The following is a 27,668-nucleotide window of genomic DNA, read 5'->3' on the forward strand; positions in this document are numbered from 1 at the left end:
CATAATATGTTTTCTTATGGTGTTTTTTAATTGTTTAAACTTGTCCTGTCAAAAATGATCATTTCTCTGAAATATTTTGACTTTCTTTGGGCCTTTTTTTTCTTTTATGTAGTTTATTGTGTAAGGTTGGCATATAAATTGAGAATACAGAAACCATAATTCGTAAACAAAATGGCAATGTATCAGGAATAATTTATTGCACTGTAGACGGTTCCTCTCTGATTTCTAAGATATGTTGTGTATATTTTGAAGTACTTCCCTGAGACAAAAGTATCAAGTGCAGTTTTTATTACAGGGAAATTTTTATAGTAGATCCATAGTGAGGGTCAATCCTGTCGAACAAGGGACTAATTAAATATTCACCTATGGTAAATGCTTCTTTAGGTCTATGGTTTACTCCTCTTCACCGCTCCCTAAAGGCTTGTAGAATAGCTACAGAAGCAGACCTATATAAAATAAAGGCAGCTGGACTGCAGAGTCTAATATCAAACTCAAAACACAGTTTCTCCTCTGAAATAACATAAGAATAGGCAATTATGCCTACCAAAAAAAACATTGTTGTGGACCTCCGAGTGAGAGAATGGATGCTTATCTGCAGAAATTGTTTATGAAATTTTCTCAAAAGCCAGCTTTATAACCATGGCAAATTCTACCGAATGGTGATGCAGTCTCTACACAATTTGAATTTCTTTCTCCCCTGCAAAAAGGAAAAAAAAAAAACCCTTTAACCGTGAAGAGGGAAGACACTAAAGTACCAAATAAGCTTTGAAAGATACACATATATATAAAATTACAATAAGTCCTACAAAAAAAAAAGAAATGTGTTTTTCTCCTCAGTTTAATTTCTGCTGGTTAAGTAATAATAGTAATAAAAATCTACATAGGAAATGCATCCTCCCCCCCACCCCCCATCAAACAAAACACTTGTCTTTTAATTTCTCAGAAAAGTTTTATTTGGAATCTGGATCTTAGGAAGTAAAATTTGCACAAATAAACACACACACACACACACACACACACACACACACACACGTAAATGGTGGGCAAGTGAAATAAGAAATTTCACTCCCAGTTTGTTTAACTTCGCTGAATATTGTTCAGTTAGCAGTTGTTGTAGCTGCTCCAACTTACGAGACCCCAAGTTGCCCACCATCAAAACGAAGTGAATTGTTGACATAGAGAGCCAATACCCCGATGCTCTATCACTTTTGCCACTTGAATAACATAATCCCTGAGCCCGGTAGACAATTTAATAGGACTTGACTTGCTTTAGTCTCTCCTCCTAATCCCACTGAGACTGTGTTTCAATCCATCAAGCCCTGTATCACTTTCATACAACATTCTTTTACTGCTTGTATCTTGAATTTGGCTCTTGCTCTCTGGGGATCTGAGTGAAATTGCTAGAAGTCATTTCACTTGTCACCTTTAACAACCATCAGAAAGATAGAACTACATGTATCTATGATAGGTTTGAGTTTTCACCTGACAAAGCACAAGGCATTGAAAGATACTCACTTTTGATTTACAAGTGTATTGACTAGAACCCTGTTTCAACAATTTGTGATCATGGCATGGGACATAGTCTCTTTCTTGAAATGGTCTAGGGATTTTTCCTCACCACCTGCCAACCACATGGATGTATTAAGAAAACGTAGAGATGATGGATAGAATTTAATCTTGTTATAGTTGCTCTTACACAAATCAACTTAAATCTTCCTGTTTTCATTTTAGTTCTCATCCTTATGATTCTGTAATTGGAATTTCATGATATTTAAAATATTTGAGCTCTCAAATTGTAATTTATAATATTAGCTCCTATTGAAGGCTTACAATACAAGGAGCACTATCCCTAAGGTTTTATATGTAATGACTTATTTAATCCTCCCAATTACCTCACAAAGGAAGCCTTATTACTATTCCTTTCTTATACATTCAAAAGCAGCAACAACCAGAATAAACTTACCCATCTGCTTAGGTTGATATCCTAATATCAGTTCTCAGCCTTCTTTCCCAGGATTTGAGCAGTATAAGGAAACATATTTTTAACTGAGGAAACAAGAAAGAGAAATAATCTAATGATGATGGCACAGGTTTAGCTGCTTAAATACAGTAGCCCTACTTCTTGGAAAGGCTAATTTAAAAAGTTCCATCTGTAAAGCTGTTGGAGTCAATGTATAAGCCATAACTGCTATTTTTACCGAATATATGTATATGTGAAAACCATATGCATGTGATGTCTTCAGTTTTTACCTGATTTACAAAGTATTGCTTTGTCAGGAGGGAGTAACTTTGAACAATGAAATTGACAAAGTGCAGAACTATGTAATTTTTGTGTGAGACAAAAGTACTCCCACGGAGACTCTATATAGAAAAAATTGGCATATTCCAATGTGTTATCTGATGGTCTTTATTTCTGCAGTAGATCACATTCAGGAAAGAACCATTATGGACACCTGGAACTTGTAGGAAGGATGAGAAAAATTGAAAAATACCACTGATTCTTCATATGCGTGGCCGATTCTCCTCTGGGCGAATACTTGAGGCTATCTTTTGCAAATAAGATATCACACACACAATGGGAAATCCTTTAGGGATGTGGAAAAAATAGAAGTAGGCATATGTGCCTCCTCTGTTCTCTGTTTATTAGAATTTATTTATTGAAAATGTTCTATCATTACATTTTATAAAAGTGGGATAGTTAAAATTTGATTTATACCTTTAATTAGATGAGTGTATAAAGATTATGTTTTAATGAGATACATAAAAAAGCACTTGCTATAACTCATCTTTTTGGGAGGCAAAGAAAATAGCAAAAACCATGGTCACATTCTTCCAAAGAAGATAAAGAGAAAAATAAGCAACTTAAGGAAGCATAATGATTTCATATATTGTACTTTGAGTGTAATAGTAACTTTCTGACTTGCACTTAGATAACTAAGAATGGGCAATCATTGGGGCAGCTGGGAGGCTCAGTCAGTTAAGTGTCTGACTTTGGCTCAGGTCATGATCTCAACGGTTCATGAGTTCAGTCTCAGTGCTGACAGCTCAGAGCCTAGAGCCTGCTTCAAGTCTGTGTCTCCCTCACTCTCTGGCCCTCCCTTGCTCACACTTTGTCTGTCTGTCTCTCTCTCACAAATAAACATTAAGAAAAAAATTTTTTTAAAGAATAGGCAATCATTTTTTCAAAATATTTTCAAAACATATGATGTAACTCTTCAGTAATAGGCAATATTTTACTAAATATCTGTGGGGTGGCAGACAGATCCTAGGATAACTCCTAATAACTCCTGCCTCTGACCTATCTAAGGCTTTGTGTAGTTTTATCACCTTGAGTTCAGGTGGAGCCTGTGACTTACTTCTTACCATTAGAATATGGTGATGGAATATCACTTCATTAAGTTAGGTTCTATGACAAAGATAATGGATGCCACTCCTGTGATGACTTTATATTATGTAAAATTTCCATCTTTTCCCACTGTGACTATCCTGTTGATAAAACACACAGCTATGGGGTGCCTGGGTGGCTCAGCCGGTTAATAATCTGACTCAATTTCAGCTCAGGTCATGATCTCACATTTCATGGGTTCCAGCCCCACATCAAACTCTGTGCTGACAGTGTGGCACCTGTTTGGGATTCTCTGTCTCCCTCTCTCTCTGCCCTTCCTTGGCTCATATTTCCTCTCTCCCTCTCTCTCTCTCTCTCTCTCTCTCTCAAAAATAAATAAATAAACATTTTAAAAACCAATAAAAGACACAGCTATGTTATGACTGCCTATGAAGAAGGCCACATGGTGGGGAGAAGTGAGTGGCTTCCAGGACCTAACAGTGGCCTCTAGCTAAGAGTCAGTAAGAAGCTGAGGCCCCCATGAATACAGCTATGAGCTGTGATGACCTAGGTAAGCCATGCCTGGACTCCTGACAGAACCTGAGAGATAATAAATGTACATTGTTTTAAGCCACTAAATTTGTGGTAAATAAAAAAAAGTGATAATGCATGTGTACTCTAGAAAACTTTATGTATGAATATGAATCATGAAATTGTATTTGGCAGGATGTAGATGTGTATGTCTGTATGTCTGTAGTTCACTCAGATGAGTTTTCCCTTCTTTTCATGTTAAGATAGAGTAAGGAAAGGCAGAAACCATTTTAATCAAATGCTCTGACAAAACCCAAAATGGTGTAAGGGAGGATCTCTAATTAGCATCTGGGGCAGCTTTGATCTCTGTTGAGCCCCAGAATTTTCATGTCTGTCCTAATTGGAGAGTCACGCATGTATGCCCACCCATCACCCCCGCTGATAACGTAAAAAGACCTAACACATATAATGAAGCCAAGGGAGCACGGAAGGTCAGCTTCTTTGACAAAAGCCACAACACACTTTCATTAATGCCACAAATGACCAGGAAACAACACTTCTGCATCATCTCAGAAAGCAGATAAAAACAAAACAACAAATGGAGAGCTTAGTAGTGAGAGGGTGAAAGAGGGATCCCATGTTGGTAACAGCTACCATGAGGTCCTGTGTATGCATGAAGCTGTCAAGGGGCAGGGGAAAAAAATCAGGAATCCCACAAGGGAATGCATTAGATTACCTGACAAAGCCCACGGCACCAGGGGGATATATTAGATACGAACTCCAGTGAACAAGAATAAGTATGAGATACAAAACTGTCCGTCTTTCTTTTGAGCAGCATAATTGCGGGATGGAGAAATTCCCATAGCTTCTTTATACAGGCCATAGAAAAAGACTGGCATGTGTGTCTGGAGGAGGAAAAGGAAAAGGCTGTCCTCTAGAGCCCTTCACAACACAACACTCTTCAGCACATTTCACGCTATCGTTTGTTTCTGTGGCTCATGGTGTTTACAGCTTTTAAAATTCTGCTAACTTTATACATGGCAGGTTTCTCGTCAGCTTCAGTATCTCTGTCAGAAAATAACATCTATTCTTTATGGTCATTTTAACTTTGTGTATTATTTAGTATATCCACAGAGAGATATTTATGATGAATATTTAAGTTGTGAAAGAAACATAACAATAAAACATTCTTGAGATTAGCACCCATTGTAAAGCTACACCAACACACCACTGATACACCATTTGAGTTTCTCGCTCACTCTGCCCCCTCCACAGAGGAAACTGCTATTTTGTATATTTTGGTTATGTTTCCTTTGGTTTTGACAGTTTCATGCTTTCTACACAACGTGTTGCTTTGTGTTGTTTTTGAGCTTTATAAAAATGACATCACCGCTGTAGTTTTCTATAATTTGGGAAACATTCTGAGAATACCTGAAATTTATATTCATCTTCATTTTGACTTTCATGTCTTCAATTCTTGATTTAAAGGCATGTTTTTTAAATTTGCAGATTAATGACCTTTGAAATGATTACTTTTTGTGTGGTGATCCTCTTAATTGCACAAATGCATTTTATTGATCCTGTGATGTCTGATTCACCTTGCTTCGTGATCGTGTATCTGTTCAGCTTTTATAAATGCGCTATTGAGAGGAACCTGGGTGGCTCAGTCAGTTAAACGTCTGACTTTTGATTTCGGCTTAGGTAATGATCTCACGGTTTGTGGGCTTGAGCCCCGTGTCGGGCTCTGCACAGACAGCACAGAACCTGCTTGGTATTCTCTCTCTTTCTCTCAAAATAAATAAATACATATTTAGAAAAAATAAAATAAATGTGCTCTTGAGAATAATGTTTAGTTTCAAAATTATTTGGTGCAGGGATCTGTATATCACCTCAAGCCATATATTTGTTACTTTTTACTTGTTTTTACTATCAGTAACTGAGAAATTTGTCCTGAATTCTTCTATTGTATTGTTAGATCTGTTGGTTTTTCCCTGACTTAACACTTTTTTTTTCTTCACAAAATATATGAAGTTATGTTGTTAGTGTATACACAGTCACAATCCTTCCATTGTCCTGGTAAATGAAGACTTTTAAATTTATCCCCAGAGGGTTTTTTAGTTGGCCTGAAATTTGTTTTTCTACCCTTTATTTTCAAATTTTCTGTATCCTTAGCTCTTAAGTTGGTCTCTTGAAAATAATATATAGCTGTATGGTTCTTCTTATCAATCCTGACCATGTTTTGGGGGGGAGGAGTCTATGACTGTGATTTATCTCTAAAATCTTATTTTGTACATTATAAATGCCCTGATGTTTTTTCTTCTTTACTTTTTTAAGGTTAGAGTTGATTTTTTGTGTGTGTTTTTTTGTCTCGTTTTTTTTTGCTGCTTTTCCCCTTATGTGTGGCATTTTAATCTGTATATTCAATATTAAACTTAATAAAGTTTAAAGTTAACTACCAGCTTAACATTCCCCTCACCTCCAACTCCATAACATCTTGAGTTTTAAGTCTTATAAACTTTCCAACCTACAGGCTATTTCTGATATTTTAGTCCTTTATTTTTAAAACTGTGTGGTAGGCCGTACTTTGACCCTGGTGATGTTACTCTGAATATGTTACATCACATGGTAAAAGCTGCTTTCCAGAGCTAATGTTACTAATCATCTAACCTTGAAATAGGCTGGAATTAGGCTGGATTCTCAACATGGGCCTAATTTAATCCTATGAGCCCTAAAAATCTGGCAGAAGGGAAAGTTAGAGGGCTTACTAGGGCTGAGAAGGATTGGAGTGCCATTGGTGGCTTGCAGATGGAGATGACCATGTGGAAAGCATGGGATGGAAATGAATTCTGCCAACAACCTTAATGAGCTTGCAAGCAGAGTTGTCCTCAGAGCCTCAAGATGAGGGCCCCATCTAGGAAACGCCTTTATTTCCATCTTGTTAGGTTCTGAGCAGAAGGCCCAAGTGAGACACGCTGTGTCTAGTTTTCTGACCTATGGAAACATGAGACAATAAAGGCATGTTGTTATAGGCTGTTAAGCTTGAGGAAACTTTTTTGCTGCCTCAATAGAAAATGAATACAAACTGTGGGAGGCATGGTGTGTCTTCATCATTTGCAGATTTTGTATTTGCAAATTTACTTACTTGCTAAACGTGTTTGTGGCCCCAAACCAATACTCGTGGCACTTCCGTGATCATTCATGGAAATGCACAAAGAAAGGAAAAATTTGAGTGGCCTAATGAGCAAGGTCCCGGTGGAGGTTGAACAAGGCTATGCTCAGTGTTCTTATTTCAGCTTTCCTACTATAAATAAGCATCCTTTTGGCAGTCTATTTAGTGCCATGAGTTCTGCATTTTTGTGCTTTTCGTTGGTGATTTTGCTGTTTAAAATGTTCCCCAAGCATAGCGCTGAGGTGTTATCTGGTGTTCTTAAGTGAGAGAAGGCTGTGATGTGCCTTACAGAGAAAACATATGTATTACATAAGCTTCATTCAGACATGAGTTACAGTGCCGGTGGCAGTGAGTTCACTGTTAATAAATCAACAACATGATGCATCAGAAAATGGAAGAGAAAATTCTCCAATCTGTAGGTGAGGCCTCTCCAGAACGTAACGTCTATAATGTGTGATAAAGCTATGGAAAAGCAGGGAAATTTTTAAATTTGTGAAATGGCCACTAACCAAAAAGTGTAGTAACAGCATCATGGTGAGGCTAAAAGCCAAAGAAATTTACTGTCGTATTATCCAGGGACAGGAAACCGTTACCTTTTTAGCTAGCTCAGACTGACTCATACATTTCAAAAGATGATAAGACACGAAAAATGTTATATGTGCAGGTGAGGTGGTCTGAAGGTTTGGAGGCTAAGACTACAGAAGAGTTATTCAGGAAAAGCATATGAGGAAGCACAAGTTTTCAATACTGATGAGACTGACTTGTTTTACAAGGACATTGGCAATGCTAGACTCAATCCATCACTGATGTGTAATATTTTGAAGGAAGAGTCAGAAGAATTGACTTTTCATTGAGACTAAGTTCTTTCTTTTTAAAACTTTTTAAGTGTTTTATTATTTATTTTTGTGAGAGAGAGAGAGAGAGAGAGAGAGAGAGAGAGAGAGAGAATGAATGAGTTGGGGAGGGGCAGAGACAGAGGGAGACACAAATTTGAAGCAGGCTCCAGACTCCAAGGTGTCGGCACAGAGCCCAATGCAGGTCTTGAACTCACAAACCATTAGATCATGACCTGTGCTGAAGTTGGACGCTCAACCGACTGAGCCACCCCAGTGCCTAAGTTCTGAGCACTGGTGAGAAGGAAGTACTCTCATGTTTAGTGGGAAGTCGCTAGATTTTTAAATCTTGGGGTCTCTCTCTCTCTCACTCTCTCCTAAGTATATATATGTATATACTCTTTAAAAACAACAACAACAAATCAGGAGACTACAGATACTGGAGAGGATGTGGAGAAATGGGAACCCTCTTGCACTGTTGGTGGGAATGCAAATTGGTGCAGCCGCTCTGGAAAGCAGTGTGGAGGTTCCTCAGAAAATTAAAAATAGACCTACCCTATGACCCAGCAATAGCACTGCTAGGAATTGACCCAAGGGATACAGGAGTACTGAATGCATAGGGGCCCTTGTACCCCAATGTTTATAGCAGCACTCTCAACAATAGCCACATTATGGAAAGAGCCTAAATGTCCATCAACTGATGAATGGATAAAGAAATTGTGGTTTATATACACAATGGAATACTACGTGGCAATGAGAAATAATGAAATATGGCCCTTTGTAGCAACGTGGATGGAACTGGAGAGTGTGATGCTAAGTGAAATAAGCCATACAGAGAAAGACAGATACCATATGGTTTCACTCTTATGTGGATCCTGAGAAACTTAACAGAAACCCATGGGGGAGGGGAAGGAAAGAAAAAAAAAAAGAGGTTAGAGTGGGAGAGAGCCAAAGCATAGGAGACTGTTAAAAACTGAGAACAAACTGAGGGTTGATGGGGGTTGGGAGGGAGGGGAGGGTAGGTGATGGGTATTGAGGAGGGCACCTTTTGGGATGAGCACTGGGTGTTGCATGGAAACCAATTTGACAATAAATTTCATATATTGAAAAAAAATAAAAACAACAACAACAACAACAACAACAACAACACCCTTCTATTAATTAAGTAATCTCTACCCCTAATATGGGGCTTGAACTCTTGGCCCTGAGATCAAGAGTCACATGCTCTACCAGCCAGGTACCCCTGTATATATTCTTTTTTTTTAATGTATATTTTCCTTCCATTTCTTAACTACTCTTTTGTATTTTTTAATCTCTCTGTGCTTCATGTAAAGAAATTTCTTCAGATCTATCTTTAGATCGCTAATTCTCCTTTTGCTGTGTTTAACTTGTTTTTCAGCAAATCTACTGTTTTTTTTTAAATTTCAATGATTATACTTTTCATTTCTAGAATTGAAATCTGCTTCTCCAAATAAGCCAAGTCATTTTTATGTTTACTTCTTGCTATCTTATTTTCCTGATTTTTCTTTTGTTTTCTAAATGTTTCAGAATAGGCAAAGTAAAAAGTGGACATAAGATTAATATCAGAAGTTTTTGTATAGGATCGACTCTGTTTTTTACTCTGTGTCTGTTGCTCCTTTCCTCATCTATTTGATAATTTTTAATTGTGAGCTCATATTTGAGTTAATTCAATTTGTGGCAGATCTGAGGGCCTAAGTTTGGAATGTTTTTCTAGGATGATTTGTACTTGCTACTTTGTGAGTTAGAATGATACCAACTTGGGGCCATTTAGGCTTTTTAATGAACCTGGCTTAATGTAGGAATTTTACATGTACTTCCAAGTGCTTGTCCACATATCCTAGGCAAATGTGTCCAGTTGTCTCTGTACAGTCTTTTTTATTTTAATGTTTATTTATTTATTTTTGAGAGAGAGAAAAAGAGACAGCATGGGTGACGGGCAGAGAGAGAGGGAGACAGAGTATTGGAATGGGGGTCTGCACTAACAGCAGAGAGTCCTATTCGGGGATCGAACTCACGAACCCCGATATCATGGCCTTAGCTGAAGTCAGACATTCAACGGACTGAGCACCCAGGTACCCCGCCCCTTTGCAGCCTTGACGTTTTTTTTTTAATATGTCACAATTCTTTGTTTGTTTTCTGTAATTCTTTTTAAAATATATTTTCCTTTGTGCAGAAGTAGTAAAACATTAAAAGTATGTCTATTTAAAATTTAAATTTATTCAGGATCTTATCATAATTAGTGGTTATTTCAGAATATTCATTGTGTTACATATCGGAAGAGAGGAAAATTATAATTAGTCACCTAAAATTCTTTGACACATTATGAAATCATATACAAAGCACCCGAAAATACACGATATTTGAGGCCTAATGTGTATATACATTTATTCATACATCATGTGTATGCATATGCATATACACACATGTATATATTTAAAACAAATTTTGAAAGTTCAAATCGATGACGTTTACATATAAATTTTACATACATAATTTTATATTTTACATATTATGTACACTTGCAAACATCAAGGATACAGAACATTTTCACCATCATAGAAGCCTTCTTTGGGTCAGTAACTCAGTCAATAACTCCAATGGTTACACCATTTCAATCTATCACAAAAATTCAGTTTTGTGTGTTCTTAAATGTTTTTAAATGAAAAACTTGAAGCATAGATTATTTGGAAATGTCACAAAGATGGCAAAGTAGGAGGTTCCTGAATTTTCCTCCTCCCACAGATACACTGAATATACAGCTATACATAATTAATTCCCTCTGAGAGATATCCAGAAACTAGTTGACTGGCTCTTACAGTGGAATGTACACATGAAATGAATACAAAATGAATATACATCAAAATGGGTAGGATAGGCTGAGATATACTCTTGCCATATACCCATATACCTTACGCTGGCATAGCAACTTACAGTCAATAGGGAACCCCTAACTCTCAGCTTCTCCCTGCGGAGTAAAGGGTTTGGACACCAAACCCCAACTTTTAAGTCTGCCATCTGAGGACTGGGGCTTCAAATCACCCAGCTCTGAAAGCCAGCAGAGTTTGCACTCAGGAGTCCTCAGGGCTATAGCAAACGAAGAAACTGTTGTTAAAAAGACACATGACTAATTCTTGTAGCTGTTTCCCTGAGCTCAGCACAGAGGTGGCTGGCAAAGTATACCCACATCTGAGCTTTTCCTTGGAAGGTATTTGACTGCATACTTGACCAACTGGTCTCTGAAGGTTAGGCTTCTAATTAGCTCACATCTTGGTGCTAACTGGGAACCTCCCCCAGAACTCCAAAGAGTCAGTGGATAGTTCTCTACCTCACTTCCTATCACTTGCTCCACCAATAAAATCAAGTCACCATCTTCACCCCTGTAAGAGGCTTGTCCACACATCTGGCTCCTCAGCTTTTATAACTGCCATTTGAGAGATGAGTCCCAAATCACTGATTGCTGATAACTGACAGGGCTTGTAATCAGGAGTCCCTACAGAATTACAGAAAACCAAGATGCAGTTGTTAAATGGGCACCTGAGCACTTGCTGTGGTTGTACCCCTCGGCTCAACACAGAGGAAGCCTGCAAAAATTCTCATCTCCCAGTTTCTCTTGGAAGAGATCTGACTGCATTGTTTCTCAGCTGTCGCGTGAGGTTCCAACTTCTACTCAGCCTGCTTGTGGGTGCTGGCTGGGATCCTCCAGGAGCCTAACAGAGCTGGCGGGCATGTTCCCTGCTATCTCCCTCTGGAAATTGAATCAGTTAATCAAAAACCTCCCCAAAAACCAAGGTCCAGGCTAAATGTCTTCACTGGTGAATTCTACAAAACATTTAAAGAAGGGGTGCCTGGGTGGCTCAGTTGGCTAAGCGTCTGACTTCAGCTCAGGTCTGATCTCACTGTTTGTGAGTTGGAGCCCCACACTGGACTCTGTGCTAACAGCCTGCTTCAGATTCTGTGTCTCCCTCTCTCTGACCCTCCCCCACTCACATTCTGTGTCTCTCTCTATTAAAAATAAACATTAACAAAAGTTTAAAGAAGACAATATGAATTATTTTCAGATTTCTCACCAAATTGAAGAGGATGAAGAGGAAAAAGCTCTTCAAACTCATTTCACAAGGTAAGCATTACCCTAATACCAAAAGCCAAAGTAAAGCACTACAGGGGAAAAAGAAAATTATAAGCTAATATCCTTGATGAGCATCGATGTGGACATCCTCAATAAAATATTAGCAAACCCAATTAAAAAGTACACAAGAAAGATTATACTTCATGACAAGGTAAAATTCATTGGAATACAAAGATGTTTCAACATACACTAATTATTCAGTAATATGCCACATAAATAAAATGAAGAATAAAAATCAAATGATCATCTCAATAGACAGAACAGATGCATTTCCCAAAATTCAACATCCTTTTATGATACAAGTTCTAAACAAATCAGGTATAAAAGGAATGTACCTCAACATAATAAAGGCCATATATGAAAAACCCAGAACTAACATCATACCCCATGGTGAAAAGCTGAGAGGTTGTCCTCTAAGATGAGAAACAGGACAAGGATGTTCACTCTCACCACTTTTATTCAACATAGTACTTAAAGTCCTAACCAGAGCAATTAGATAAATAAAGAAATAAGATATATCCAAATCAGAAATGAAGAACAATATACTCTCTATTTGAAAATTACACTATACTTTATATACATAAAATATGTGTAGAGAATCCTAAAGGCTTTACCAAAAAATTGTTAAAGCTAATAAATGAGTTCAGTAAAGTTGCAGGACACAAAAAATGTAAAGATTATTTATATTTCTGTACACTAAAAACAAACTACTGGAAACAGAAATTAAGAAAACAGTCCAATTTGTCCATTCACAATTACATCAAAAAGAATAAAATACCTAGCAATAAATGTAACCAAGGAGGTAAAATATCTCTACACTGAAAACTATAAATCGTGACAGAATTTAAAGAAGACACAAATAAATTGACAGATGATCTGTGTTGATGGATTGGAAGAATTGATATTGTTAAAATGTTAGACTACCCAAAGCAATCTACAGATTCAGTACAATCCCAATAAAAATATCAATGGCATTTTTCACAGAAATAGGCTAAACACTCCTAAAATTTCATAGAAATGGAATAAACAATCCTAAAATTTGTATGGAACCACAAAAGACCCCAAATAGCCAAAGTAACCCTGAGAAAGAAGAACAAAGCTGGAGACATTATATTTCCTGATTTCAAACTAGAAAACCATGGAAATAAAAAATTATGGTACTGGCATACAAACAGACACATAAATAAATCAATGGAATAGAATAGAAAACTCAGAACTAAATTTATACATAAGTGGTCAATTAATTTTTGACAGAAGTGCCAAGAATATATAATGGCAAAAGGATCGTCTCTAAATGGTGATGGGAAAACTGGGCAGCCACATGCACGAGAATAAAACTAGACCCCTACGTTATACAATACACAAAAATCAACTCAAAATGGATCAAAGACTTCCATGTAAGACCTGAAACCATAAAGCATCTAGAAAAAAGCATAGGTGTATGCTCTTTTACATTGGTCTTAGCGATGATTTTTTTTGGATTTGACATCAACAGCAAAGGCAACAAAAGCAAAAGTAAACAAATGGGACTGTATCAAACAAAAAGCTTTTGTGCAGCAAAGGAAACCATCAACAAAATGAAAAGGCATCCTGTGAAGGGAAGAAAATATTCACAAACCACATCTCTGATAAGGAGTTAATATTCAAAATATAGAAGAAACAACATTGTAGCAAAACTCCAAATAATCCAATTAAAAAATGGGCAAAGGGTCTGAATAGACATGATTCCAAAAAAAGACATTTTCCAAAGAAGAAATACAAACAGCCAACAGATACATGAAAAGATGCTCAACATCAATAATTATGAGAGAAATGCAAATCAAAATCACAACAAGATACAATTTCATGGCTGATCTCTGCTATCAAAAAGAGAACAGAAGGACAAGCATTGGTGAACATGCAGAGAAAAAGAATCTTTGTACACTGTTGGTGGGGATGCAGATTGCTACAACCACTATGGAAAACAATATGGAAGTTCCTCAAGAAGTCACAAATAGAATTACCATGTAATCTAGCAATCCCATTTCTAATTATATATCTGGGAAATAAAATCAGGATCTCAAAGACATATATGTACTCCTATGTTCATTGCAGCGTTATTGATAATAGCTAAGGTATGGGAACAACCTAAGTCTCCAACAGATGAATGTATAAAGAAACAGCTCTCTCTCTCTCTGCCCCCCTCCCATATATATACATACATATATATATGGAATAGTATTATGGAATAATAGACTACTATCTAGCTTTAAAGAAAGAAGAAACTCCTGCCATTTGCAACAACGTGGATTAATCTACAGGGAATTATCCAAGTGAAGTAATCCAGACAGGAAAAGCACAATATCACTTATATGTGGAATCAAAAAAAAAAAAAGTCAAACTCATAGAAATAAGAGTATAATGGTGGTTTTTCAGAGGATAGGGGATGGGAGAAATAGGGTGCAAACTTTTTTTAATGTTTATGTATTTGTTTTTGAGAAAGAAAGAATCCCAAGCAGGTTCCTCACTGTCAGCTTAGAGCCTGATTCAGGGCTCAAACTCATGAACCATGAGGTCATGATGGGAGCTAAAGTCAAGATGCTTAACTGACTGAACCACCCAGGTGCCCCAAAAGGGTGGGGAATTTTTTCACTTTTATTTTTTTAAATGTTTATTTATTTTTGAGAGAGAGAGAGAGACAGACAGACAGAGCATGAGGAGGGGAGGGACAGAGAGAGAGCGAGACACAGAATCTGAAGTAAGCTCCAGGCTCTGAGCTGTCAGCACAGAGTCCGACACAGGGCTCAAACTCATGAACCATGAGATCGTGACCTGAGCTGAAGTCAGATGCTCAACCAACCAAGCCACCCAGGCACCCTAAAGGTGCAAACTTTTAATTATCAAATAAAGTCTGAGGACCTAATGTATAACATAGTCACTATAGTTAATAATACATACTTGAAATTTGCCTAAAGTGGAACTTCAGTGTTCTCATAATAAAGGTAAATATGTGAAGTGATGGATGTGTTAATTGACTTCATTGTGGGAGTCCTTTCACAATGTATATCAAATCATCACATTGTATACTGTAAGTATATTACAATTATATCTGTTAATTTTACCACAATAAGGCAAAAGAAAAAAGTATATATTATTTGGGGTCTGGATGATTTTGTGTCAACGTTATGTGAATGAGATTTATACTTCAACAACTTCTTTATCACTGTATAATATGGCATTTTGTGGATGGACATATTGGTTTTTTCTAGTTTTAGTTATTATAAAAACATTTCTAAAAACATTCTTGCTCATGTCTTTTGGTTCAAGCATATATTGATTAATGCTGGGTATATATTTAAGAATGCAATCACTTGGTAATAGGTTATATATTGTAGTCATCTTTATTAGAAACTGTTAAGGAAATTTTCAAAATGGTTTTATTAATCCGTGTTGCGTGAGAAATTTTGTTGCTTCATATCCTTTCCAGATTTTTTTTATTTGTCATTTGGATAAGAGTGTAGTAGAATACACTTATGGTTTTTATTTGTGTTTGCTGCTGCTGATTTCATTTTCTTTTTTCCTTAAAATTTTTTAACGTTTTTTATTTATTTTTGAGAGAGAGAGAGAGAGAGAGAGAGAGAGAACACACAAGTGGGAGAAGGGCAGAGAGAGCGGGAGGCACAGAATCCAAAGCCGGTTCCAGTCTCTGAGCTGTCAGTACAGAGCCCAAAGCTGGCCTCAAACTCACAAATTGAGAGATCATGACCTGAGCCAAAGTCGGAGGCTTAACCAACTGAGCTACCCAGATGCCTGGATGATTTCATTTTCTTACTGCACATTTAGATAAACTCTTTTGTGAAGTGATGATTAAAATATTTTGTTCATCTTCTTAAATTGGGTTGCTTGACTTTTTTTTAAGTTCATTTATTTATTTTGAGAGAGAAAGAGAGGGAGAGAACATGTGCACGCGAATGGGGGAGGAGCAGAGAGAATCCCAAGCAGGCTCCATGCTATGAGCACAGAGCTTGATGTAGGGCTCAATCCCATGAACTGTGGGATCATGACCTGAGCCCAAATCAAGAATGTGTCGCTCAGCCAACTGAGTTCCCCAGGTGTCCCTTGACCTTTAAAAATTGATTTGTAGGGCTTTCTTTGGCAGTTTGGAAAATCTTTCATCAGATTCTGTTTGAAATAGAAAAATTTAGTGAAGGAAAGAAGCTGTGAATTAGATGGAAAAGAGTTTCACTTAGTGACTTAGTGAAACATGACTTGGTCCACGTCAGTGTGGACCCATGGCTAAAATGTGCGAGCAGCATTTCCTTAGTTACTGGTCACCTGTCTCCTCCCATTAGTCTATTTTTCAGCAGCTCCTGAGCACTGGAACATGTATACTCTGTAAGTGACGGGATAAAGTGAAATCCAAGCATCTTAGGGATGAGTTAGTACAATATCTGTGTGAAAATTATCACAGTTTTACATTGCCTACTCACATTGCCCCAGTTATTTTCCATTGGTGAAACAATACTTCTAAGTGCTTCACAGCAAAAGATTTTATTTTTTTACGTGTTAAATTTAGGAGAGTCCTAAAAATTCATGTCCCTAATGAATGGGAATTGAATTGGTGCAGGTTTTCAACCTGATAATTAAAAGCGTTCTAAAAGTAGAGGCTAATTGAATTTCAATTTACTTCTCTTTCTGCATCAATAGCATGATTTTAGAAACTTTTTAAAAATAGCTATAATATGCTCAAATATTTCATTATAGCATGACATTAATGATCTTGTAAGTAGGTTAATTGTAGATTCCATTGCAGACCTCCTTTGGAGATACTTCAGTTGGATGCTTTGAGCCAGAGAATAGATTTAGTTCAAAGTCCACCCTGATATTTGAAAGATTTTTGACTTTCTTAAACCCACAGGAGTTAAAAATCAGACTTTGTATACAAGTATAGAGGCATTGAAGATACAAGAGTTTTTTACATCTTTATATTACCTGGGAAAATATTTTTGGGTTTTTGTATATTTTACATAAGGCAAAGTGTGCAACGTTTCCTTATGATCTCTATCTAAACATGTAATAATGACTTTAATAATTTATACCGCTTATTTTTATGTTTTCATTTAAATTCCAATTAATAAATATACAGTGTAATATTAGTTTCAGTTGTATAATATAGTGATCCAACACTTCTATACAACACCCGGTGCTCATCACAAGTGCCCTTCTTAATCCCCATCACCTTTTTAACCCATACCCCCACCCCCCCACACCTCTCCTCTGGTAACCATCAGTTTGTTCTCTATAATTAGGAGTCTGTTTCTTTGTTTGCCTCTCTCTTTTCTTCCCTTTGTTCATTTGTTTTGACTCGTAAATTCCACATCTGAGTGAAATCATATGGTATTTGTCTTTCTCTGACTGACTTATTTCATAATAGTCTCTAGCTCCATCCATGTCATGGCAATTGGCAAGATTTCATTCCCTTTTAAAGCTGAATAATATTCCACTGTATATATATACCACACTTACAATGCTTCATACAGCTTTAAGGGGCTCACAGACCTGAGATCCCCATCTGTGAAGTCTCCTTGGACACATGGATCCATGAATTAAGAAGCCCCTGGTCTAGAGATAAGGAGGCTCCCTCTTACAGGGCCTGACACATGATCTTGTTATGAGTATCACGAGTAACCATTTGAATGTTTCACTGGAAGATAGTTTTGGGGATAAGAGAAGGAGAAAGAAGGTACAGGGAAAGGGAGGTGGAGAGAACTGTATTCTGAGAGTGTTAACAGAACACCAGAGACTTTTCTATGGCTCTGTTTCAGTTGATCTTAGCCAAAAGGCTGAGAAGATCTAAAGCTCTATTTCCATCATCAGTGTGGAACTGTACAAATTTGATGACTGGAAATCTAAAGCTGATGAACTCCTTCAAAGTCACAGCGTCCTATGATTACAGACTTATCAGCTTTAGGGACTTAAATCAGTGCAAGTCATCCACACGTTTCAGAAATGCACCATTAATACTTTTCCCTCAGGGTGCCTGGGTGGCATCCACACGTTTCAGAAATGCACCATTAATACTTTTCCCTCAGGGTGCCTGGGTGGCTCAGTCGGTTAAGCATCTGACTTTGGCTCAGGTCACGATCTCACAGTCTGTGAGTTTGAGCCCTGCATCAGGCTCTGTGCTGACAGCTCAGAGCCTGGAACCTGCTTCAAATTCTATGTCTTCCTCTCTGTCTGCCCCTCCCCTGCTCACATTCTCTATTTTCTCAAAAATAAATAAACATAAAAAATTTAAAAAAATACTTTTCCCTCACTGTTTTAAAAAGGAAAAAAAGAAATAATCAAGTGTGAAGGCCAATAAAAAAGTTTATATCTATCTATCTATCTATCTATCTATCTATCTATATTTGTATATTTTTGTATATATATATGTGTGTGTGTATATATATATATATATATATATATATATATAAATTTTCTGCCCACAATTAACAAAGAGTCATGAAATTTATAGAGAAAAGCTATTCTAGAGAAAAACTATTACATTGTTGAATTTGTTGGAAATACAATATTATGTTATCTCTAGGAATTCATTTGAATTTTTAAATTCCTCATGAGAATAAACTCTATATTCCAGAAACCTTCCAAGATAGGATAAAAAGTTATTCTTATTCATTATATATGAAATGCTTTTATCAATAAAAAATCTCAAATAAAGTTCAAATTGAGAAAACCCTCTTTTTATCATATTAGATTTTAATTTTTTCTTGAAGCTTTTTAATCTGAATTTGTTATTGATGCACAAAGTATAAATGACTCTCTCTCTCACCCTCTCTCAATCTTTCTCTCATGTATGTATATGTAGGTATATATGAAAATTTGGGGACTATGATACCTGGACAGATAGAGATTTCTGCTGACTTAAATATAAGTGAATTAGAAATGTGGGAATTAAAGTTTAATTGTATTATCTCATTAAGAACAAAATAATCCAGTCAAATGCATTTTGGATTTGCTGTGTGTTAAACATTTTAAAATGTTTGAGATGTTTGATACTGTCTGTAAATAAGAGTCTATACTGATACATAGCACTTGAGGTAATAAGATTCCTAATTAGTGCCACACATGGAGAAGACATATGTATAGAGGGTCACATAGTCAAGCTAATTTCTTGCATAAAACTTTTTCATGATTCTGCATTGAATTGAACTGTGTCTCCCCAAAATTCATGTCTATCTGGAACCTGTGAACATGACCTTAATTGGATATGTGCTCTCCAAAGATGCTATCAATTTACGATGAGGTCATACTGGATTATGGTGGGTGACAATCCAATAACATGTCCTTATAAGAAAAGGGACATTTTGGGGCACCTGGGTGGCTCCGGCAGGTAAGTGTCTTACGTTGGCTCAGGTCAGGATCTTGTGATTTGTGAGTTTGAGCCCTGCATCAAGCTCTGTGCTGACGGCTCAGAGCTTGGAGCCTGCTTTGGAGTCTGTGTTTCCTTCTCTCTCTGCCCTTCCCTTGCTTGAATTCTATCTCTTTCTCCCTCTGTGTCAAAAATAAATAATAAACATTAAAAAAAAAGTTTTTTAAACAAAGAAAAGGCAATCACTGTCTTGACTCCCATCTGTATAGTTTACCTTTGCCTGTTAAAAAAAGAAAAAAAAAAAGGAGGGCGGATTTCAACACAGAAATAGCCATGTATGGACAGAGGCAGAGATTGGAGTGATACTGCCATAAGCCATGGAACTCAAGGAATGCTGGCACTCACCAGCTCAAAGCTAGAAGAAATGGGGAAGGATTCTTTCTGGAGTCTTCAGAGGGAACATGATCCTGCTGACATCTTGATTTTGTACTTCTAGCCTCCAGAACCAAGAGAAATTTTTTTTATGCCATATACCTTGTGATAGTTTGTTATGACAGTCTTAGGAAAATAATACATCATGCCATTGCTTCGGATGAGGTCCAAAACCCTTGATATGATCTCTAAGGCATTTTGTGATTAGGTCCTTAGTTGGGTCTTCAACCCGTTGTCTTGCCTTACTCTTTCTGTGAAGTTGATTGAACAACGCTATTATTATAGGTTTTACTGTAAGATAAAATTGCATGTGTTCCAATTTATTTACAAATTCCCGTTTTAAGTTAGAAAACATTTGCCAGGAAAATACCATACTGCCAAATCTCTCAGAATATGGCTAGCCCAGAACTGCTTTTATAGATGGATTTTTAAGTCATGTTATCAATAGTGATGATTTATTAACAGCCATGACTGCGTTACTGCTCAGTCACTTTTATGTTTATAATGATTGGTGGGGGTAGAAATGGAAAACATGACAGTAATTCACCTATCTGCAAAGCTTATTATATCCCATAATTGCAGGTATGATTCAGTTTAGGATCATGAACCCTAAGGATCTAACTAATATTTGAATGGATTTATTATGCTTATGCATTTTATGGTGTTGTTTATGATGGACGATTTGGCTGGCAAGAATCCTAAATTTTGGCAAATCACCTTCAAGCCAGAGACAAATAATATATTGTAAAAGGCTTTGGTTCTGAGGTCATAATTCCATCTTATTCCATCTAGTTTTGTAAATAGTGGCATCCTTCTGAGTTTCAGTTTCCTCATTAGTAAAATCAACATAAGTAACTCAGCATTTTAGTGTATATTTTATGATGTATGATATTTTATCCTAGTATAAAACTCAATGTGTCCAATATGTTTCTTGGTAATGGTAGTACATTCATTTTTTTGACTGTGAGATAACAGTAAAAAAGACAGTATGTGCCACTTAGCCAATGCTACAAAAAATGTTTCCTAGAAAACCAACCCCAAACACAGTGGCCTTAAACAACAGTTAATTTTATCACAGAGCTGAGGGTTGTCTGGGGTTTGGCTGATCTAGTTTGGGCTCAGCTGGGGAGGTTCAGCTCTGTTCCATGTGTTTATCTCCTCATGTGATCAGTGAGCACATTCTTCTCATGATCATGGCAGTGATCCAGGAGAAGGAAACTATATCGAGCAAGGAATTTTTCAATCCTCTGTTGGCAATACATCTGCTGACATCCTATTGGCTAAAACAAGTCCCATGGCCAAATCGAAGTGTGAGGAAATATACAGGTGCACCCAAACCACTGAGTCATTGTGAGGAGAGTGAGGAGCCACATTCAGTCACAGCTTTGCTCTGCCATCACTGCCTCTAACTTGTTGTAGTGGGGCCTTCTTCCTGGGCAGCTAGAGACTGCTAGGAATGCGGACTGTGGTTCCAAGTCAGCCTGAGGATTTCTGGCACTAGGGAGGGCACAGCAAGCAGCCTCACCAGTTGTGAGCATCACCTGTGTCTGCTAACAAGGCTGTACAGTCCTCTAATGAAAGTATATGGAATTCAAACATTTTTTTAATGGAGTCTGCTTCTACCTTTATAAAATGTAATACTAGGACCCATAGGCAAATAACCAGCCAGTTATCTCAGACATCTCAAAGAAAAATTTGTTTTCAAGACAGAAAGGAGCCTAATTGCATAACATTTTTCCAACTGCTATCATCTTGGAGCGAACAAGGGAAATAAAGATTTCTACTATCCTTACAATGTGCTACCTGAGGCTGACTACCATTACTAAATAGTCTGCAGCGCTCCATATCCAAAATTTCTGGGTGGCCTGCTCTGGTGGTGGGAGGCATAGGGATAATTAATCATTGAGGCTATGAAAGCATGCAGAAATGTGATTAAATGCAAGTCAGAACACATGGATCAAAATCTACTGCAGCTTAAAATGGATACTACCAAAATAATACGGTATCTTAGAAGAACTAGATAAGTAAAGGGCAGGACAATCTCTCAAAGGAAGTGGCATAATCACTTTGTTTGTAGTAGGACAGGCATGGCAGACTGGAAAAATCATGAGGTGTGGAGTCAGAATGCCTAGGTGTGTGTCATGGCTCTACCAGTTAATATGTTTTTTTTTAACATTTCCAATCCTGTATCCACAGTTTTAAATAGGTATTATTATCTCTCACAAGGATGTTAAGAAAATCACTTGAAGTAATATTTGTGGAAGGGTTATACCAAGTGTAAACTTTTAGTGGTTGCCATTTCAAGCTAATAGACTAATATCATGGCACCAAAATTTTGTCAGTTGACATCACAGGAAGAGTAATACAAGATGAAGGCATGATGGAATGAACCACATAATGCCTTATAGGTCACGGTAAAGCTTTTTTAACTTCATCTAGAAGAAAGAATATCTTTATTTCTAGTTTCATCTTTGTTCATTGGCTGCAGAGTGCATTGCCAATGTCACAGCGTGGCCCAGTATACATGGCTCATGCTTCAGAAACATTAAGAGAGTAGTTTAGAAATGATGTCAAGTTTCTACATTTCCTATTGGCATTCATTTGTTTGAAGATTTTTGACTTATGAATTTTCTGAAATAATAGCCTCAATCATAGGAAAAAACTACAAAGGTAGACTATGATGGTTAATTTTATGTGTCAATCTGATTGGACTAAGGGATAGCCTGATACCTGGTAAAACATTATCAGTAAATATATTTGTGTGGCCATTTCTGGAGGAGAATAGCATATAAGTGCTGAGTGACTGAGAGAAGAAGATTGTCCTCACCAATGCAGGGGAGTACCACCCAAACTTTTGAGGGCCTGACTAGGGGAAAAAAGGTGGAGGAAGGGAAAATTTGCTCTTGGTTTGAGCTGGGACATACATCTTCTCTTACCCTTGGACATTTGGTTTACTTGTTCTTAGGCTTTCAGACTCCAACTGAAGTATAAACCACCAGCTTCCTTGGTTATCCATCTTGCAGAAGGCAGATTGTGGGACTTCTCAGTGTTAATAATTATGTAATCTAATTCCTATAGCAAATCTCATATATATGGAGTTTGGTTCTGTTCCTCTGGAGAACACTGACTAACACATAGACATAACTATGAGACAACTCAAATACTGATGAACTGTTCTAAATGTGCCTTGAGTTAATCTATTCCCATTCTCTCCTCTCTTTATGTTTGCTTTGTGACCAATGGCAAACAATGGATGCAGAATTCACTTCCAAATTGAAGCAATGACCCATGTATGTTTTTTTGAAAATAGAAGAAAGGGTGTTTTTTTTACATATATGCCTTCTGTGAATATAATAAGTATAAACATATGACATAAAGTAAGGGGGTGGAGTCTGAAGGTTAAGAAGTCTTAATTTTTAAGAAAATCTAGATTCAAGTACTTGGTAAAAATAAATTGTAAAATGGGTAATAGTGTTTCATATCTGTCATAAACTGATTCTTATCCTTGGCATGAAAATAACTACACAGGAATATCTCATCTTAACTAGATTCAAAGTGTGAAGCAAGACTGCTATTCACCTCTTAGATGAGTATTTGTTTCACCCATGATGGGGATGAAACCTGCTGATACATCACCAAAAAAATGGCAGATTTTTTTAAGCAAGCAAAGCAAAAAGCAGCAGAAAAGAAATTCGGAGTTGCAGAATAAAATCATGTAAGAATCTTGCTTGATGCTACTGAAAGTAATTGAATTTGTGAATACTAAGCAAACAGCTCAATGAAAAGCAAATGATATGCTGATGTGTTGACATTTGAGCCTGTCTTATAGAAAGGAGGAAAAAAATAATCTTTAAGTTTGAACTTATGAAAATCATTTTCTGCCTTTTGTGACTTCTTGCATGGGGATCTCTATTTCATATAAATTAATTGAAAGGGGGTCTGAAATAAGTTCTAGTACACTTAGCATAATGTTAAAAAGGAATATTTGAATATGTTAAGTGGAAGAATGTCAAGCGGGAAGAATATTCATTTCTTTAAATTATTAATAATTTCGTATATTTTAAAGGGTAATGACCAAATTTTAAACTGAAATAATATAAGGAGCTCAGTTAATAAGATGTATTTGTTGTTGTCATGATGACTGCAACCTAAGTCAAGTGTGATATCCTTAGAAATAAATAAATTTTATGTAGAATGTGATGAAACCCTCTAGCAGCACAGCTGGGGCACATCTGTGTTATTTGGCACTATTCACTAGGTAAAAGTTATGCATTTATACATAATGCACACCTTTGATTCAAATCTGCGTTACCAGTGGCTAGTCTTTTTCCATTGCACATCTTTCTGCAAAATGTATGCAATTCTCTAACTATGCATGGAGACGTGGCCATTCTGGGTAGGCTTTTATTTCAATGTAGTTTTGATTGAAATCTTTAGCAGTTGCACTAAAACAATGCTCTTTATTATGTTCTCCACTAGAGGTATGCTATCAAGGTGAAAATGGCATCTGAACCCTAGCCACCCTGTGGGATGCAGGTTGTCAGTCAGGTGCATATAGGACAAACTGTTACCCATAGGGGAGGGTTACTGTGTTATGACTATGCACCCTCTAAGTCAGTTCATTGTATGCAAAACTGTGCTGTGGATTCCTCATCCTTTTAATTAGGTCAACCCCTAGTGTGCTGGAGACTGAAGCACTAAACACTGACTTCTTCCTTTACTAACAATTTTGCAGTGATGAAATAAGTTTTAAAAGAGCCTACACAGATGACATAAGTGTAAGATGAACATAAAATAACCTTAAAAAATGAGAAACAGATCAACCGTAGGACTGCCTGCAAACTAAGAAGAATATGGAAAGAAGGGATATAATTTCTTGTACTTTTGCTTTGGTGGTAGAATTTATGGTTTAGGTAAGTATAGGAGAAACTCAACATCATGACTATTTATTTATTTATTTATTTATTTATTTATTTATTCAATGTTTATCTATATATTTTGAAAGAGAGAGAAAGCAAGTGGGGGAAGGACAGAGAGAGAGGGAAAGAGACAATCCCAAGCAGGCTCTGTACTGTCAGAGTGGAGTCTGATGCAGGGCTTGATCCCATGAACCATAAGATCATGACCTGAGCCTATATCAAGAGTCTGACACTTAACCCAACTGAGCCACCCAGGCACCCGAATTGTATTGTATTGTATTGTATTGTATTGTATTGTATTGTATTGTATTGTATTTTACTATACTTTTGTTTATTTGTAAATATGTGAAAGCAATAAAAATAAGTGTTTGGCCTTGCTGAAGTGTAAATTTTGAGGCACAGATTGATAACAGATGAAGCTAAAATGGTGGGCAAGGGACAAATAATACAAAGACTTATGTTCTGTATGGAGTGGTTTGAAATTTCTCCTGCAGATATGAATTAGATGGCCAGTGACAGATCTTAGGTAAAGAGTAATATGTTCAGGTTTCTGTTTTAGGAGGACCACTCTATCTATAGAATGGAGGATGGTTTATGTGGGTATGTGAGGCAGAGAGCAGATGAAAGGAAGAACTGTTTGTTGGTTGGAACAAGAATTCCAGAAAGTGACAATGCAGAAAGTGACAAACACCTTGCTTCAGTTTATTGGTCTCACAATCTTTTCGTCCTCTCTGGTGATAACTGGAATGAATGACTCCTCACTAGTTTTCTGGACATTTGAAAATAGTCAACTACTGGTATTTTTCAAACTAGGAAAAAGAAATTTATAAAAACATTTTAAGCTCTTTATTGTAATTTTAATTCATTTAGGCAGAGATTGTTTACTGAATTTCCACTATATGCCAGGTACAAATCTGTGTTTTAAGATGTAATAGTGAAGATGATTAACATGAGCCCTTTGGCCACAATATGTACAATCTAGGGAATGTACAGAGTTTACAGAGAAGTTTACAGAGAAGTAGTCTCAGAAATAGAATAGAATGTTGTAGATATTATGGTAGGGGCAGTACACAGGTAAATATTTGCATGGTTAGAGGAGGATGCACGTCTTATCCCAATGAAAGGAATCAAGAAAGGACTCTGAAGGGATTAAGGTCTAAAATGAAGGAGGAGGATGGGTTGGTTAGAGAGAGTGGGGAGAGAAGGGAAAGTTCAGGCAGAGGAAAGAACAGGGACAAAGAGCATGACTTGGCTAGGACCCCAAAATTAGTCTAGCATGGTGGGACCAGAGACAGGTTCAGGAGGGAGGATCCAGACATGAGACTCATTGTACTGTGTATATATTGTCATCCCAAGAAGAACACAAATCCCTTCGGGGTAGGAAGCTGTGTAATTGTTATAATTTGTCCTCTCTTTAATATTGATGTATGTGCATCAGTTAGGGAGTACACCGAGGCATTCTCAGTGGCCAAAGAACAACTATTTCCTGCTCTTAGCAGGGAGGCTGGTTGCGGGGTGGGGTGAGGAGAAAATGGGAGGAGGAATATTTTACTGGCAGGAAACTAGAGTACTTGGAGTCTTTGTGCATTTCTAATCCTTCAGAACTTCTTTTCTCTGAACAGGCACTCGCCTGCTCCCTCTGAGAGTGTTGCTTCATGGCTTCCCAAACTGCAGCAACTAGAGCATTGATGGCATCACCTTTGCCCAAGACAGGCTTTCTAGTACTTAAAATTCAATGTCTTGACTTCAGGTGACTAATGCACTTTTTATGCCCAAAATAGAAGTTTCCCTTGAGACCCAACACTTTCTGATCTTCCTCTTCTTTCCCATAGCAGAGCTGCCCTGTCTGCTATTTTATCAGAGGATCTGAAAGAGAGGTTTAATTTCCAAACAATTCAAGGAGGGTCTTTGGGGTGTCATTCATTGCACCTGCTGATTTTTGGACCAGCACAAATTGAATTCCATGCATGCGTGCTTATCTGTCTTTGACAGTCCCTTGGAGTCTTGCCTCTTGCGGTAGATGCAGAGGCTCCTGCCATCCCAGCCCCCTCACTCAGTGCCTGTTAGTACTTCATCTAGGGATCTCTAGTGTCGGCTTCCTGCCCCTGCTGACTGAAGTCTTCTTTAGCAAATGCCAAACTCTCTAAAATGTATATGGGATAGTCTCCAGATGAGCACCACTGATGTGCCCTGATGTGTGAGTTGTGAGTATAGCCCCTGTCCAACGAACTCTGTGTGTTTGATGCACCTAATCGTAAAGGGCAAAATGCAAAATTACCCTAGAAAGAAATGGTATGCCAAGAAAATCTCCAATTTCAGATAATGAAGGCAAATATCTCTTCTTAACAAGAGAATTGAGACTTTTTTTATAGAAAGCACAATCTCCATGCTTTTTGAAAGACATAAGGGATATCCCAGAGAATCTGTGGCATTCACTGCTTAAAAATATAAAGGACAGTTTCCAACTTCCGAAAGTGAAGGCCAGTATGAGCGAGGATGCAAACCTAATGAGCATATTGCCAGGTGGCCATCTTGAGTTAGAAAGCACACAGCCGGAATTACCTGTGATAATCATTTGCCGGAGTCCAGCTCCAGCAGGTCCAGGGGTTCCCGAAGGATGAACGTGTTGGCGAAAAAGTGAAAATAAAATAAAACAAAAGTAAAATGGACACAGACAACAGCAGTGTGTTAGACTGGCCACTTTATTGTAGCAAGCGTGGCATTATATTTGTTAGCAAATTCCTTGTAGCATGCATTATCTATGTATCTCGGCATTACCTAATTCTAAAAATGTTCCTTTGTGTGATCACCCACAAAGGAACAACATAGTTATTTTCTTGTAATATTCCCTCCTACCCTTACAAGGTCATCTAGCTCACAACACCTCAAGTGGAATGTTTTACAAGGACGTGACTTCTAAATTGTTCCTTTGTGTGATTTGAGGCACAAGGAAGAAAAGTA

The 27,668-nt window shown here is 37.2% G+C and overlaps 1 long non-coding RNA gene across 1 annotated transcript; it reads right to left on the minus strand.

Moving 5' to 3' along the window:
• On the minus strand, nucleotides 1–27,668 carry LOC128314424 (uncharacterized). Its single transcript, XR_008296048.1, has 3 exons — nucleotides 27,270–27,668; nucleotides 1,964–2,046; nucleotides 1–697 (listed from the first exon to the last, which is right to left on the minus strand). It is a non-coding gene; the product is annotated as an uncharacterized LOC128314424 (long non-coding RNA).

This window comes from Acinonyx jubatus, chromosome B1, assembly GCF_027475565.1.
Source record: "Acinonyx jubatus isolate Ajub_Pintada_27869175 chromosome B1, VMU_Ajub_asm_v1.0, whole genome shotgun sequence".
In the NCBI taxonomy this organism is placed as follows: domain Eukaryota; kingdom Metazoa; phylum Chordata; class Mammalia; order Carnivora; family Felidae; genus Acinonyx; species Acinonyx jubatus.